Consider the following 16,844-nt stretch of genomic DNA (forward strand, 5'->3'; position numbering starts at 1 on the left):
ATAGTTACAGCATATGCTAGAGAAAACGGAAACTGCTTCCTACGTACATATAAGTCTTTCACAAGCAAAAAACGAACTGAACAACGACTAATGTCTTTAACCTCTTCAATCTGATCAAATTTTATTTTTAAAAATTCAATTCCATCTTTTTTCTGGTAATTAACAAAACCCACAACTTTACCCATAGCTCCATTCACTAAACCTTTTTCTACATTCAAATTACGTCTTAAAAGTACTCGACAGTTCATACATACATAAAGATTCTTTTCTAAACCAGCTGTTTTCGATATGTTTTTCTCTAGAGAATCCAATTTAGTTTTCAATTTGCCTGTCAATATAATAGTTATTCCTTCATGCTGTATTTTATCCACGGCTTCCATTTTCATAATCTCTTCATTTTCCAATTTCAAAAGTTCAACATTGAATATAGAGCATTCATGTAGCGTTGGCATTACGCAGATTACAGTATTTTTTTCTGCAATTTTCTTGTATATTTTCTCTGGAAGTATTTGTTCTGTTGGAAACAAATTACATAGCAATCGACTCTGTAAAGCTTTTCTGCAATGTTCTGTGAGTAGTCCAATTCTGATATCTTTGAGAATACTTGCATAATCATCATTATTTGCTTGCCGCATATTGGTAATGAGTTCTTTGTACTCAAAGTATGACCAAATATTCACATTACCTATACTTCCTAATGACTTTTTCGTGTCTTAATGTGCAAGAGTATTAAATACTGGTTGTCCTTTAACTGGAGTGAGCTGCAGTAGATCCCAAAAACTATAACATGTTTTCCTCCAAATAACACGTCATAGTCTGTCTTTAGAATTTGCTGCATTCTTAAATGCACAAAGGCAAGCATTAAGTTTGATACCATGCTTACCTCATCAATAATGAGAACTTTCATTTTCTTCAACACTCAAAACATGCTTCTCCTGTTAGCTTGTGGTATTCTATTTTGTTCTCATGCTCTACTGGTAACATTAGCAAACAATGTAAGGTAATTCCTTTTATGTTATATGCTGCTAACCCAGTTGGAGCAGTAACAACACAAGACAAAGTTGAATCCGTTTTTTTCTGTAGGTAGCTTCTAATTACTTTAATTAAGAAACTTTTTCCAGTTCCAGCTTGTCCACTCACATACATTCTGATTGGTTCAAATGATGTGCATGAGCACTCTTTATTTTCATGTAGTAATCCATGATCAATTTGTTTTGTGACTTCTTCATAAATTTGTTGTTGTTCATCATTCAGTTGTTGTTCCAAATTTGGTAAGTCTATTAAATCTTCCTGAGCTTGATTCATAGCTGTTTCCACTTCAGTCATGGCTATTGCAGCTTCATTTTCTACGATTGGTTGTCCTAGGAGATCTTGACTGAGCGTACCAGAACTTTGCCTGTCTTGAGAACTGTCTCTAGCTACTTCAGCTGCAATTGTAGCTTCTTGTTCAATTTCTTCATTTAACATTTGTACAGAATTTGTGAAAGTACTGCATTCTATGCTATCTTTACATGCATTAAAGGAATCTTTATAGCTCTGGAAATCTCCAAGTAATTCATCCTTTGAACGCCATGGTTTAAACAGCTGTAAAAGTGCTAAGTAGTAAAATTCCTTTTTGTCAGTAGTGTCGCAACTCAGCTTCCTGTGATTAATCAAACTTCCTTTTGTTTGTTTCACCAAACATCCTTCCTCACCAATGACTTTATATTTTCCATTGTTGATGTCTTCTGTGGCATTCCGTGTAAAAATGTAGTTCTGCAGCACTTCATCAAGACACATGTTCTCAAGATGATGACTTCTGTTTGGGTAATATGTGTCCAACATATTTGTTTTCAAAATGTCTGAACTTTCTGGTTCGTTCTCTGCTAAATATTCAATTTCTCGAACAGATTTCAGTACCCGATTTCGCATTCCTGCAAGGCCTAAACTTACCCAAATTATTCTTCTGGATTTGGAGTACAGACTTGCAGATGATAACCTATCTGAGCATTCGTATGACCCAATTTCTCGATGCGATAACATCTTTAAACTGAAACTGTATAGCTTTTTACTGACAGTCTTCTCGTGAGAAGTCTCTTCCCACATTTCTTTCAATTCCGTTTTCTCAGATTTAGTGATGTAAGATGTGACATACCGAGCAACAGCAATAGAATTGTCAGCTACATACTGAATATCCATGTTAGCATTCCACATGGATAAAATGACTGGGTTGTAGTCATTTATATATTTTGACTCTTCTTTTCTTCTTAGGTTGTAGGTATTTTTCGGAGATTTTCTTGTAATGGTATGTCGCACAGCTGACATTAAACTGTTTACTCTTCCTTTTGAAAGAACAGGTCGTGGAAATCCAAATCGACATTTTGTGTAGAATTTATCTTTACTCTTGTACTTTCGTCGACAGTATTTTCCACACCGATGACTTTGGAAACGTAAAACTTGCTCTTTTAAGTTTTTTTCTTCTGTGCTTTTAGGTATAGCACATGTTGCATATTCTTCAATGAAAGATTAAACTGCATCATCAGAATCTGTTCCAAATTTTGGGGCATCCTTGATCCACAACAGCATATGAATATGAGGAGCACCTCTTGCTTGGTACTCTTTTCTCCAAAAGAAATCCACAACTTCTCCAAGAGGTGGATTATTTTTATTGCAGATGAAGGACATCATAGCCTCAAATCTATGATTGAAATATCTGCAAACATTAACCGGATCCAATGAGCACAATTCTCCTGCTGTCTTGTATTGGAAGTTTTCAATATTTGAATTTGCCTCTCGAAGAAAATCCAGTAAATCATCCCAAGCGTACTCAGCACAGCTTAGGGTAAGGAACCATGTAGGAGTTCCTAAATTCCGTAACATACATTTCAATTCTCCATGGCGTCGGTACCAATATTCATTAGTTCTACGCTGACAAGCCATCAGATTAATCAATTGAGATTCCAAATGATCATCTCGCTGTTGCACTTTGTTCATAAAATCCTTTGCAGACACATTATGTAGATGTACTCCAGTTTTTAAAATGTGATTTACTGCATAAGATAGTGCAGACAAGTCACTTTCAAATAAAAGATGGAACAAAGAAGGAATACTTTGACGAAATCTTGGATCTTCTGCATATAATCTTGTAGTCCGATACTCAGAAGCAAGAATCTGTACTGGACGTTCATCATATCGTCCACCTTTTCCTGTAGGAAACAGCTGGGGAAAACAACAAGCTTCCAAGCTCTCCTCCCATACACTCACGGGAGTTCCTTTTGCTTTTTTCATCTGAAACAGATCGATAGTGTTTCCCATAACTTCTTTAGAATGAAGAGGATGTATGCTGAAATGTTCATAAATATCTTCTTCTTTTGACTTATCCACTTTTTCAATTTGCCCAGTTGGTATTCCTGTGTCTGCTAGTAAAAATTCTTCATCTTCATCCATATAAATTGATTCATAGTACTTATTATTTCTTTTCAAATATAAATTTGCTCTTTGTACTTTTCGTACATCTACTAGCTCCTGCCAAATTTTCTTATTCTTTGTAGGTACACCATTAACCAGAATAACTAATGGTTCAGTTTCCACTCTATCTGCATCAATTGTTTCAATATTTTTTTTCAAATCTATTGGCAAATAGACAATTCTTCCTTTTAAACCTCTTTGTAAATCTGAAGGAGGTAATTTACCTGTTTTGGGCTCCATACGAACTATAGTCTGAAACGGATGGACACATTGAATGAGTATAGACTCATACGTATTTAAATCACTAAGTTCTGCAGGAATATCAACCAATTCTAAATTATTAGGTACAGCTCTAGCTGGCATTTTATTTTCTTCTAACTTGTTATAACAGTATTTACAAATACGCTGATCTTCACCCAAATCAAAACAATTTTCCAGAAACAAATATGTAGCAAAATCCTTCCACTCATAATTATTTTCTTTTTCACTTTTTTTATAGAGATCAACATTCCTTGTTTGAGTTTTATAATGGCTTCTCCGGCAACAAATACAAGTAATATTTGGTCTTTCATTAGAGATGATAGTAAATTTTGTCATTTGATCTTAACATTTTTTACTAACAGTGGGTTCTACATTCTCTTCCACATTTTCTTCAATAACTGTGTCATTTCCTGCACTTTCTTGTTCTGGACCAAAGTAACAAAACTGAATATCATCAGTAACCTTCTCTTCATCTGATACAGATCCACGCAACAGAGCACTATTCAACTCATTTAACTTTAGTGCTGGACTTTTAGCAAAATACAATCTTCTCACAAACTTTCTCATTTCAGTATGATGTACTGCCAGCATCCTAAAATGGTGAAAAACACTTTGACAAACTTTCCTAGAAAGACAAGCCAGAGAATGTCCTTGCAAACCAGTATTCTTTCTCACTCTTCATGGATCTAGTCTTTGAAGCACCTTAATCTTCTGTTTAACACTTTTTTTTAGTGTATTCTCTTAGAAAGTCACGTAATTTATAAATAGATTCTTGTAGTACAGTACAAATACTACTACAATTCCAAGTGTACACTGGGGCTTTAGGACGTTTCCCCATAACCTCATCAGCTAACACTTCTTCCTCATTTCTTCGAACCATTTTCTCCTTTTCCATTACACAACCATCTTTAACTTCATAACTTCGACCACTGGTGTCAACTGCATACAGCAAACTATTACTTTGAAGATAACTCTCTTCATTAAAAAATGGTTCAGTACTTGAACTATGCTTCCATTCTCCTAAGAACACATTACAAAAGTTATTATTTTTCACTACTCTTTTCCTTTTGCTTTTTGACTTCATTACATTGACTATTTTTAAATTAAAATGAATAGTTTTCTTTTTAATTCCAAAGCCTTTGCAACAATTGATTCAATATGTTTCTTTTTCTTATAAAATATTGCTTTCTTCCTATATTTTTTCACATCCTTTAGCAAATTGAACACCACTCTTCTGTGAAACATTTTTTTACGAATGTTTTGAAATTCTGTTTTTCTTTTTAAGTCATTCTTTCTTGCTTCTGATTGTACATTAGCATTTAGTATTTTCTTTCTATTGTCTTGTTGTTTTCTTCTTGAAACACTATTTGCAGTGGATATACTTTGTACATTTTTTCTATGTTTGAGGATATTTAAAAAAAAATCCTTAGTCTGCTTACCAGAAGACTTTTTCTTTTTTCCAACATGAGGTTCTTCAACTAATTTCTGTTGTCCAGTTGTCTTCAAATATAGATGTTTTTGCTGTTCTTTTCTCTTTCTTGATTTTATAGGCATGTTTAATTTATTTCAGTGTTGTTCAGCAATACCTAAAGGAAACTAAAAAAAAAATACCTTTATGTAATTTAAATATATTACTATATTTTTTTTGAGCTTTTCAAATCCTATCATATGAGCTGCCCCTTTCCTACGAGTGCAAGTCTTACAGAACAAGAGCAACACAAATTAAATCTCTGACAACAATTCCTGTGTGCAGACAGACTCATGGTGTGATTCTAGGCAGAAAACGATATTTGATTGGCAATTTCAAAGCACATTTACTACTATGGTAGAGCAAGTGATAATTACTGTAACAGCCTGACACATTTTCCTTATAGTTTAGAGAGGCAGAAAAGAGCACATGTCCTAACAGCTAGTTGAGACCATGAGCATGTGGAACCTGGGTGAGTGATTAGACTAGAGCAAAGGAAATGAGCCTTGGTGATGTTGAATGTGTTAGCGTTACACACTGCTATTGGAAATACCACACAGTGCTGAATAGTAAGCATGGCAATGCAGGAGAAGCAGCTTCCTGTGTGCTAAGAGTGTGTTTCTGGAGACTGTGTATTGTCAGGTGCAAGAGAGATCTGCGTGGACGCTTACACAACTGCATGAAGACTGCAGAGATGTATGTAAGATCACCTGTGGTAAGGGTTAATTGGAGTTTTGAACATGTAGGAACTACCTCACCCATTTCAGGAGTGGAAGGAAAATCTACCCTGTTGTTTTCAAATGTGTTACCATTTGCCTCTCATCTGTGAGATAGTGATTCGTGCTGAATGCTAACCATCACAGTTCTGGAAAACAAGCTGCCCCTTTCCTACGAGTGCAAGTCTTACAGAACAAGAGCAACACAAATTAAATCTCTGACAACAATTCCTGTGTGCACACAGACTCATGGTGTGATTCTAGGCAGAAACCGATATTTGATTGGCAATTTCAAAGCACATTTACTACTGTGGTAGAGCAAGTGATAATTACTGTAACAGCCTGACACATTTTCCTTATAGTTTAAAGAGACAGAAAAGAGCACATGTCCTAACAGCTACTTGAGACCATGAGCATGTGGAACCTGGGTGAGTGATTAGACTAGAGCAAAGGAAATCAGCCTTGGTGATGTTGAATGTGTTAGCGTTACACACTGCTATCGGAAATACCACACAGTGCTGAATAGTAAGCATGGGACTGCAGGAGAAGCAGCTGCCTGTGTGCTAAGAGTGTGTTTCTGGAGACTGTGTATTGTCAGGTGCAAGAGAGATCTGCATGGACGCTTGCACAACTGCATGAAGACTGCAGAGATGTATGTAAGAGCACATGTGGTAAGGGTTAATTGGGCTTATGAACATGTAGGAACTACCTCACCCATTGCAGGAGTGGAAGGAAAATCTATCCTGTTGTTTTCAAATGTGTTAGCATTTGCCTCTCATCTGTGAGATGGTGATGTGTGCTGTATGCTAACCATCACAGTTCAAGAAAACAAGCTGCCCCTTTCCTACGAGTGCAAGTCTTACAGAACAAGAGCAACATGAATTAAATCTCTGACAACAATTCCTGTGTGCACACAGACTCATGGTGTGATTCTAGGCAGAAAACGATATTTGATTGGCAATTTCAAAGCACATTTACTACTGTGGTAGAGCAAGTGATAATTACTGTAACAGCCTGACACATTTTCCTTATAGTTTAGAGAGGCAGAAAAGAGCACATGTCCTAACAGCTACTTGAGACCATGAGCATGTGGAACCTGGGTGAGTGATTAGACTAGAGCAAAAGAAATGAGCCTTGGTGATGTTGAATGTGTTAGCGTTACACACTGCTATATAAAATACCACACAGTGCTGAATAGTAAGCATGGGAGTGCAGGAGAAGAATCTGCATGTGTGCTAAGAGTGTGTTTCTGGAGACTGTGTATTGTCAGGTGCAAGAGAGATCTGCATGGACGCTTGCACAACTGCATGAAGACTGCAGAGATGTATGTAAGATCACCTGTGGTAAGGGTTAATTGGAGTTTCGAACATGTAGGAACTACCTCACCCATTGCAGGAGTGGAGGGAAAATCTACCCTGTTGTTTTCAAATGTGTTAGCATTTGCCTCTCATCTGTGAGATAGTGATTTCTGCTGAATGCTAACCATCTCAGTTCAAGAAAACAAGCTGCCCCTTTCCTACGAGTGCAACTCTTACAGAACAAGAGCAACACAAATTAAATCTCTGACAACAATTCCTGTGTGCACACAGACTCATGATGTGATTCTAGGCACAAAACAGTATTCCTGGGTGATACCAGTACACCTTAACGTATGGTGAAGACATACTCCATAATATCTTACAAGTTCAAGGCAGTTAAATATCTTCCAAAACATAAAATGTAAAACACAACTTTAAAAGAAGAAACAAATTTCTATTATTTATATCAAAATACACCACATACATCCCCTCTCAAATCCATAACTAACCTTTAAAAGTAGTTAGTTGAGAAAGAAATGTGCCACTCACACAGCAGATTATCAGAGCCAGAATCTCTGAGCTGTACTTCTCTCACCAAAACCACTAAATGGCAAAATGTCCCTCTCTTTTTTCACACATATACATGTTAACTTCAAATCACATTGCTTCCACATTTTTTTAAATGGAAACACACATTTCTATTGGTTGCAAATTTCAACCCTTTCCAAATGATTCCTACCCCCAACATGACTTCTGCCTGCTATCATAGCAACAGATCATGGAACACTGGTGTGAGCAGAGAGGTCAGAAGTTCAGCACACAATGTTTCTAATCCAAAGAGCAAGAGTGCTTGATTTTTCAAACCTAACAGCATATCCAAAGTCATCTTCTGTGGGAACACATTTTTCTGAACCAATACAAAACATGCTTTTAAAAATTTAAACATACAGCCTAGTTTTTAGTGTTGAATGGTCTGAAACAGCCAATGAGTTCTTTTTATTAAAAAAAAAGTATGTAAGCCTCCATTTTACAACTATCTTTCTTTTCATATTGCCATTCTACTGAAAGACACCTCCTGAGTGCATCCAGATCTCCTTGAAAGATGTTCACAGTGCGGATTGTAGGTCATAGCTATGTCTACTGGAGTGAAAAGTATGCAGAAAAAAGAGGTATTGTGAAAGACCTTGCTTTGCCAAATGTAGACATTAAATGGATTGGTCAGAGAGGGTTAAAGTGGCATCAATTAATGCCTTTGGTGAAATCCTTTCTACATCTCCCACAGCCTGACCTTATAATTGTGCACTGTGGTGGAAATGACCTAGGCACTTTAACTGGGGTAGGTCTGGAAATGCTTGTTAAGGACACCTTTGTGCAATTTATGTCACTTTTTCCACAAACTACCTTTGTATATTCTAATATATGCCAAAGGCAAAAGTGGAACTGGTCCAACCAATATTGTCCGCAGTTTGAGAAAGCAAAAAAGCACGTCAATAAGTCTGTTTCTGCTTTCCTCAGAGACTATGGTATGGGTTCTATATACCACAACAACTTGCGTTACAACATGCAAGGCATTTATAGAGGAGACGGTGTTCATTTCACAGATGAAGGGAACAGAGTCTTCCTCTTGAACTTTAGACTCTGCATCGGTACTTACTTGTAGGTACAAAAAAACAGTCAATGAACACAACGGCTCTTTTTAGAGCCAACCAACATCTAAACACTTAAACTTGATTTTTGATTCTATTTTTTTAATGAATTTTTTGCCGCCGTGCGCGCACCTTGTGCGCACCGTGCGCGCACCGCGCAATATTTATAAAAATGTTTTTTTTTTTTTGGGACCTTAGGGGTCTTTCATGGTCCCCCTGAGAAGGCCTAGGGGGTCAGGGACTCTCTACCTTGCCCCCTTTTCACGTTCTCCACTTGTGTTTTTAGGTCTCTTCTGCCTCTAAAACTCCAAATGGCGGCTGGCGGGTGCGCGCACCGTGTGCGCACCCCGCGATTTAAAAAAAAAAAAATGTTTTTTTCACCCTTCGGGGTCCTTCAGGGACCCCCTGACAAAGGCTAGGGGGTCAGGAACTCTCTACCCTGCCCCCTTTTCACGTTCTCCACCTTTCTTTTTCACTGCCACACACAAAATGGCGTCCGACACTTCCTGATTTCGACCGATTCGAATGTTGACTGACATCTAACCACCAATCAGAATTACGCTCGCGCACATTTGGTGCGCGCACAGTGCGTGCATATAGATATTTATGTACTTTTAACTGCAATTTTCTCAGGAACTACTGTACAGATTGACACCATATATGCAAAAGGCACATGCCTGACCTGAGGACTACCTCTTTGCCAAATTTCAAGTAATTCTGTTAAGCCGTTCGGGCTGTACCTTCGACTAAAGGTCCTATGGGAAAATGCATGGGGAAAACGCGTTTTGGGACCCCCCTTTTTTCTCAGCCCCCGCTTGACGAATCACCCCGAGACTTTCAGGGTAGGAGCTGAGCGGAGCGCCCCATTAGTTTTGAAAATTTCACGAAGATAAGTCAACCGGCGCCAAAGTTATTCAAAATAGAATTTTCAGATTTCCTATGGGAACTCGGTCCTAACTATAACTATCCACTGGCGACCGCCAGTAGATTATATATATATATATATATATATATATATATATATATATATATATATATATATCTATATCTATATATATTTTCACCAAAAGTGCCCATCGAGCAAGGGCGCACTCACTTGCAGATGAATCCATCAGGTTTATTTACGTAGAAAACCAGCATAGGCATCCCAAGTTGCTTCCAGCCTGACGCGTTTCGAGGTACAACCTCTTACTCATAGGCAATGCGTCACGCGGAGAACTCCAATTACCTCATTTGAATACATGCCTCGCCCTTGGTGGGCCACGTGAGTAAGTTTAAATTACAATGCATGTCGGGCTTAGTAGCCTTTCTAGTAGATCTTTAATCGTGATAAGAGGCTGAGACTGGGAACTGTGCCATAATGTCATACAGCACTGCGGATGAGGATAATTAAAACCGGAGGCAAACTGGAGCCCACTTAGGGTGAATAATGGATTTTATAATTGTGTGTGACTACGCAGAACTTACTAAAAGGAGAGCAATACTCCAATTCAGGACTACTAAGCCCGACATGCATTGTAATTTAAACTTACTCACGTGGCTCACCAAGGGCGAGGCATGTATTTAAATGAGGTAATTGGAGTTCTCTGCGCGTCGCATTGCCTATGAGTAAGAGGTTGTACCTCAAAACGCGTCAGGCTGGAAGCAATTTGAGATGCCTGTGCTGGTTTTCTATGTAAATAAACCTGATGGTTTCATCTGCAAGTGAGTGCGTCCTTGCTCGATGGGCACTTTTGGCGAATATATATATTAGGTAGATTATGCCAAGATACTCACTGTGAGATTTTGAGCTTCAGATTTGGTAAGACGTCCATTTGCCAATTTATGTGAAGAATCTGCTGTCTTGTAAACCCACATCATACATAAGGCAGGATGAGAAGGTCTTGAGGCAATTCATTCTGTACTGTGGGAGGAGATATCTTCCAATTAATGTGGCAAAGGTTCCTTGAAAGGTGAATTGGTAGATATGGACTGGAAGAACTGTGGTACCAATCAATGATGTACATACACATGAATTTAAAAGAAACATTAAGGAAATTATAACACCAGAAAATTTCATTTCAGACTTACATTCTTTGAAGAGGACTGAGTTAGGGCATATTCTGGTTTGTATTACCATAACCCCACTTCAAGAGCTTACTTAGCTGTAGCTATGTCCCAAAAGTGTGTAATTGATGTATAATTAATGGCGGTCTGGTCCTTGGTAATGTTGAATCTCATTTGTTGCTTTTGCAGAATGGAGGACGAGTATGTGAGACATTTTCTATGGAAATGTTCTGGGTTAAATAATATGCGGAGGACGTTTTTAAAGTCAGTTTTTAACAGGCTTTCTATTCACACTAAAATTAAACCTATGTGTTGCCTCTTCTTCGTCTTCCAAATCAGGACTATCTCTGTATTACAAAGTTTTTAGATTGTTTATGTCAAACTGTTTTATATTGTAATAGTTCTGGTGACCACCGTGCTTTAGATTCTGTATATAGGGACCCACCCCTATTCCATGCCATACTGAAAAGTTAACTGATTATATTGGGCATCTTTGATTTTATCCTCAACAGCTCGCCAAGGGTAGTTAACAAGGGGAATCACCAGTAGATTAGTTAGACAGGCGTAAGGGTATATTTGAGAGATAGTCAGATATAGACCATCCCAGGGACTGTACTCAGAAAGCTAAAGGGGGTGGTCTTTGTACAGGGATAGTTACAAGAAATCTCGCCACGGTGTACTCTAGCATATGATTTTCTTCACTTGCCAACTTAATGTTTTTGTAACTACGCACTGAAAATGGGAAATGGGCAAACTCCACCAGTGTAGAATAATTCGCCACCCACCTCTACTCACAACGCAGTCCCCCCAAATTTATGAAAATTGACCAAAACAAAGACCCTCAATATTAGGACAGACCGAGAGATGCAGACTGTGCTATAGCCACCCTCATTCCAGTATATCAAATGCCCATATGTTAAGTGTTTGCTCAATGGTAAATCCACTGTGTCTAATTAAAACAGGCACACGTGGGTTTGCCCTCTAAACTTCTGAATTGCTCTCATTAACTCTCCCAGGCTTGTCCATAAATGCAGTCAGCATCTCTATTATTCCTCTGCTCTTGATCCCATGGACACAGGGCTTCCTCCTTGCCTGCGGTCTATCACAGCAGCTGCCCACCTTAGAGAAACATCAGAGAACATTGAGGTTGGTCTACCCTGATTTTTTCAATCCCTCACTCAGCTGCTACCCTTTTGCTATCCACCAGGAGAGAGCACCTCTCCACTGCAAGATAATCCCATTATGGAATCTTATTACAGTCTACTTCTCAGATTAACGTAGTTTGTTGTTCCACTCTGAATCTAGCCTCGCCAATGCCCATCTCTCAAGAAGGTGAGCCCCAGAAAAGTCTTCTTGTTACAGAACATCTACAACTGCCTGTTTAACTTGGGAGACATGGAACGCGAGCGTGATATGCCAATGGGAAGTGAGTGCTAACTGTAAAGCAGGTGTTTCTACTTTCCTAGAGATAATAAATGGTCACAAATATCGTGGGGTAGGGGTAAACCTAAAGTGGGACCCAAGAATTGTCAGTAATTTAGGGGATCTTGTTCCCCACATTATAATCAGGTTATTTTCTTCTGTGCCTGTCTGCAAAACATTTACAACCATATTTTGCCATTAACAAGTGTTGGTGAGTAGCACTCTGTGTGGCATCCATGCTTCATTAGAGAATGGTTACAGAGGAATTGTGGAGTGGGATACTTTCTGAGGAATCATTTAAAGGATAGAGCCCATATGAATAGAAGAACGGTGATCTCTCCAAGGAGGATTGTTTGAAGGTGAATTCAGCAAAAGCACTCCATCAGTACCAAGCATTGAGATGGTCTATCAGAAAGCAGTGCAGATATTGTTGTAGAAACGTACTCAACCATTCAGTTTGCCCATCAGTCTGCAGTTGGTAAGTAGCAAATATGAAGTGCTTCTTAGAAATTCTTTTCATCAATTTAGTTTAAAAAACAAATGGATCTGAACTGTGTTCCTCTGTCTGTAATAATGATCTAGGGCAGACTATGAACGTGGAAAATATTAACCAAGAAGATTCAAGCCAATTCCACTGCTGATGGCAGTTGTTTCAATGGAATTAAATGCCCAATTTGCATAAAATAATCTATTGCGACCAACACTGTTGTAAAACCCTGTGATGAAGGTAAGTGGGCAATAAAGTCCATAGAGATCATAGAGATCATGTTCCAGGGGTGATGAGGTATGTGCAGAGGATGAAAAACTCCAGTCACAGGTGTGTGTGGAGCTTTGCCCTTTGGACATATGGGACATCTGGCTACATAGTCCTTGACAGTGGTCCTGATACCAGGCCACCAAAAGTATCTAGTGGTTGCTTCTATCATTTTCTTACTGGGGTACCCTGCTGCAGGTGAACCATGATCACACTCGAGACACTTGGACTGTACTGCCTTGCTACGAAGATACAGCGCACCACTGCAGTATAATAGGCCTTTATGTATTGATCTTCTTTGAACTTCCTATTCTATCATTGCTAAGTTGTAACTTTTTTGAACTTGTCTAAAAAGTTAACCTTTAGTGGGTGTGATTAAAGGGCTAAACTACATGGTACCTTCTCTTCCTTTTCTGTTGAGCGAAGGAGTCAGCTTTTCCATGTTGACTGCCATGTCAGGAAATTATGACATAATCAATACAAGAAAAGAGCAGGGTCCATCAATCATGTTAAGAGTTAGCCACTGCACACACTCTAATCTTACTTTGAGCTCCTTCTACATGAAGTCTCCAACACATTAATGCCTCTTTAATATCCTGGAGTAAACATCCATAAATAATGTCATTTATTTTCAGTGTCGGTCAATGTAATGAGTAAAATGTCACTGGACAGCATTCAGTAGTCTTGGGATCCCTTTGCGATAGTGCTACCCTGATGGTAAACGATGAGGCATCGCTTTCTACTACATATGGTGGGTAATCGTTGTGTTGTGTTAAAACTGATTCATATTCTTTGAGTTGGTTAAATCATTGTTACTGTTCTTCTCTCTATGAGAACTTCACCCCCATTCTGGTTAACTGCACAATTGAATGGAGGATTGTTGAACTTGGAAAACTTGGCAAAACAACATAATATTTGTACTTACATTGAGTGAAGAAGACCATTCCAACATTACCTTATTCTTTGCAGGATCCACCCCAATTCCCTGTTCAGAGATTTCAACACCGACAATGGAGATTGTAGGAACTTCGAAGAGACACTTCTCGGCTTTGGTGTACAAGGGAATGTTTCCCCAATCATGAACAGTCTTCCAGTACATGACACTAATGTTCTTCCAGTGCGGACAAGTAAATAAGGATATCATCAAGATATACAACCATATATATATTCAAGATGTCTCAGAATATGTGGATTACAAAACATTGTATAGGTACTGGGACAGTTCAGAGGCCAAAAGACTTCACCAAATATTCAAAATGTCCATACCTGTGTTAACAGCCCTTTTCCACTCATCTTCTTCTGGAATCCGTACTAAGTTATACGTCCCCTAAGATCTGATTTAGAGAATATTTTGGATGATTTTACTCGGTCGAGAAGCGTGGATATGAGAGGACACTAGTTTCGTATGGTAATTGCATTCAGCTCTTTTTAGTCAATGCATGAAAGAGATCATTGCCAACCGTAAAGAGGTGAAATGCAGAATTAAGCTTTTTCTAAGTTCTCCTATTCTTACCACCACAGAACCCTCCATTAATGTCAATGGGTAAATCTTGCATGAGAAATAGGTACACCTGGCAACAGATCAGTTCAGCAGTCAGATGCATCAAAAGAGAATCCACTCCCTTATAGTTGAACACATCTGTGAATTCTTGGTACTGAGGAAGAATAACATCCTCTTCCCTTTTCACCTTCTGAGCGGTCTCTGTGTCATTGGTATGAAAAGTGAAACAAGTCAAAGACTAGGACTTTTCGGCCGCTGTTTTCAGAAAGTAATATGCATTGCATTAGGAAGAATTAAAAGTTATCTCTTGTGTGTTGAAAACAATTAGAAGATAATGCCTTGAAGCCATGTGGTTAAAAATATAATGAAAAAAGATGGGTGTCAATTAAGTCGAAGTGAATCCCTCTGATGTGTCCTGTCTGAGTATCCTTGAATAAATGGAAAGTCTCAAAACATACAGCCCTGGGTGGGGGAGAGGTGTCAAGTTTAAAGCACTGCTGATTTTGTTACTGAGGGCGATAATGCAGAACCAGCCCCCAGTAACAAAACCAGCCCCCAACACTGTAAAAACCAGCCCTCACCCTTTCAGCCTTCTGGGGAAACGCCAAAAGCTTGCTAGGGCCAGTCAAACCCTGGGAGCCAGGTATGAGAAGGCATGGCCCCCTGCTTTGCTTTTGTGTATGCATCATGCACAAAAGCAAAGCAGAGGTGTCTAGACAGTTGGTGGAAGTGAATGCAGCTATTCAGATAGGCAGGGCCAGTATTGCAAAGAGCTTTGTAGGTGTTAGTGAGGAACCTGAAGTGTGCATGCTTGTGTCTCAGGAGTCTGTGGAGTTTCCTAAGGTGTGATGTGGGCTTGGCATGGGAGGGTGAGGGCTAATCTGGCTGCTACATTTTGGACACACTGAAGTCTTCTTGTGAGCTGGTTTATAAACCTTGTGTACATAGTGTTTCTATAGTCTAGTGTGCCAGTGATGAGGGCTTGGGTTATTGCCTTCCTGCTGTTGTCTGGACAACACCAATGAGTTGATTTGGTCATGTCCAGTTTGTTGTCTTTGATGAATCTAAGGTTTCTCGCTTGTGAGTAGTCCATGGAGTGGGTCCAAGGTCTGTGAATCACCAAGTGGAGTCCCATGGTGAGGCATTTTTTCTGAAGACTACCACCTTGGTCTTGTCTGTTTCCAATCTGAGGCAATTGTATTTCATGCAAAGTGGCCACTTCTGTCATGCATGTGATGTACTTGTTCGTGGTGTAGGGTGTTTTGTCTGAGAGGATCAGTATTAATTGTGTGTACTCAACTAAGTGAAGATGTTTATGTTGTGAGCTTGTATGACATCGGGCAGTTGGGTTATGTAGATGTTGAAGAGCGTTGGGCTGAGCGAGGAGCCTTGTGGGACTCAGCAAATAAGATCTTGTGCTTCAGAGGCATGGGGGGCATGTTGACAGATTAGGTCTTCCAGTGAGGAAGGAACAGATCCATTCGAAGGGCGAGTCCATGGATGCCTGCATTGTGGAGTCGTTGTTTAGAATAGGGTCGGAGATGGTGTCAAAGGCCGCTGATAGTTCTAGAAGGATGAGGCTACAGTTGCCCCTGCAAGGATCATCCAAGATGTCACCTGCTATACAGGGGGTTTCAATGCTGTGTTTGGGTCTGAAGTCTGATTGTGTGGTGCTGAGAGGCTGGTGTTCAGCGAGGTTGTTGGAGAAGCACTTTTAGATGGATTTTCCTGGACTTTGGCTGGGAAGGGAAGGAGGGATAATGGTCAGTAATTTTCAAGTTTGGTTGGGTTTCTTTAGGAGGACATTGACAACTGAGTGTTTCCATGGATCCGGGAAAATGGTTGTACTGATGGAGGTGTTGAGGATAGGGGCCTCGCTGATAGGAATTACTCCTTTGTCGAAGATGTGGTGGAGGCAGGCATCTGCCAGGGCCCTAGAGTGAATGGTCTTCATGTTTGTTGTGGTTTCCTCTGAGCTAATGGTGTTCCATGTGGTGATTGTGTTGGCTTCCTGAGAGATGTCTAGAGAGGGCCAGGGTGTCCGGTTGTGGGGGGAAGTTGCTGTATATGTCTGCTTTTCAATTCAATTTGGTACTTTATTTCAGACATAGACCATAAAAGTAAGAATTCATCAGAGCAAGTACAAATACACCATGCCATAAAAGGATAAAAACAATTCAGAATATATTACATACTCAGAAATAACGCTAATTTGATGAAAACAATAAAACCATACAGTACATTGTTGTGTGTTAGTATCTATAAGGTAAAAACAATTAATTTAA

Source organism: Triturus cristatus, chromosome 6 (genome assembly GCF_964204655.1).
Source record: "Triturus cristatus chromosome 6, aTriCri1.1, whole genome shotgun sequence".
Classification (NCBI taxonomy): domain Eukaryota; kingdom Metazoa; phylum Chordata; class Amphibia; order Caudata; family Salamandridae; genus Triturus; species Triturus cristatus.